Source organism: Tiliqua scincoides, chromosome 1, assembly GCF_035046505.1.
Source record: "Tiliqua scincoides isolate rTilSci1 chromosome 1, rTilSci1.hap2, whole genome shotgun sequence".
NCBI classification, from domain to species: domain Eukaryota; kingdom Metazoa; phylum Chordata; class Lepidosauria; order Squamata; family Scincidae; genus Tiliqua; species Tiliqua scincoides.
This window is the reverse complement of record NC_089821.1, coordinates 298,407,613-298,408,208: the sequence shown is the minus strand read 5'-3', so window position 1 is coordinate 298,408,208 and position 596 is coordinate 298,407,613. Positions and strand designations below refer to the sequence as shown.

Genomic DNA, 596 nt, shown 5'->3' with positions numbered 1-596 from the left:
AGCTCAGGAAGCCAGTTGCTCCACTAGCGTGGGGTGATTTCAAAATGTTCAGAGACTTGAATACAATGATCTGTTCCAGGGATTTTCAACCACTGTGCCACAGCACATTGGTGTGCTGTGGATGGTTCTCAGGTGTGCCGCAGGAGCTTGGGGGGGGGGGGCCATTTGGTTGGCAACCTTCAGTCTCGAAAGACTATGGTATAAGCCTACAGCACCTGGTATTCCCAGGCGGTCTCCCATCCAAGTACTAACCAGGCCTGACCCTGCTTAGCTTCTGAGATCAGACGAGATCGAGCATCTACAGGGCATTATTGGGGGATGTAAGCCCCCTGTCCTCACCAAGGTACAGCATGGTGTACCTTGTCAATTGTCCCAAAAATTGATGGTATGCCTTGACAGTGTAAGTGCTTTCTCAGTGGGCCTTGAGGTGGAAAAGTTTGAAAGTTGCTGATCCTTTCTATGTGGTTCAAGTCCCAGTTGTAATTAGAAACAAAACAATGAGGATGGTTGAGTGCAACAGAAATAAAATACTCTCATGTTGCAGAGCCAAGAACTTTATAATGAGTTTAAAATGTAAAATTAGTTTTTGTCTAATG

The 596-nt window shown here is 46.0% G+C and overlaps 1 pseudogene; it reads right to left on the bottom strand.

Moving 5' to 3' along the window:
- Nucleotides 1-203: 203 nt before the first annotated feature.
- Nucleotides 204-326, bottom strand: LOC136638190 (5S ribosomal RNA; annotated as a pseudogene).
- Nucleotides 327-596: the final 270 nt, after the last annotated feature.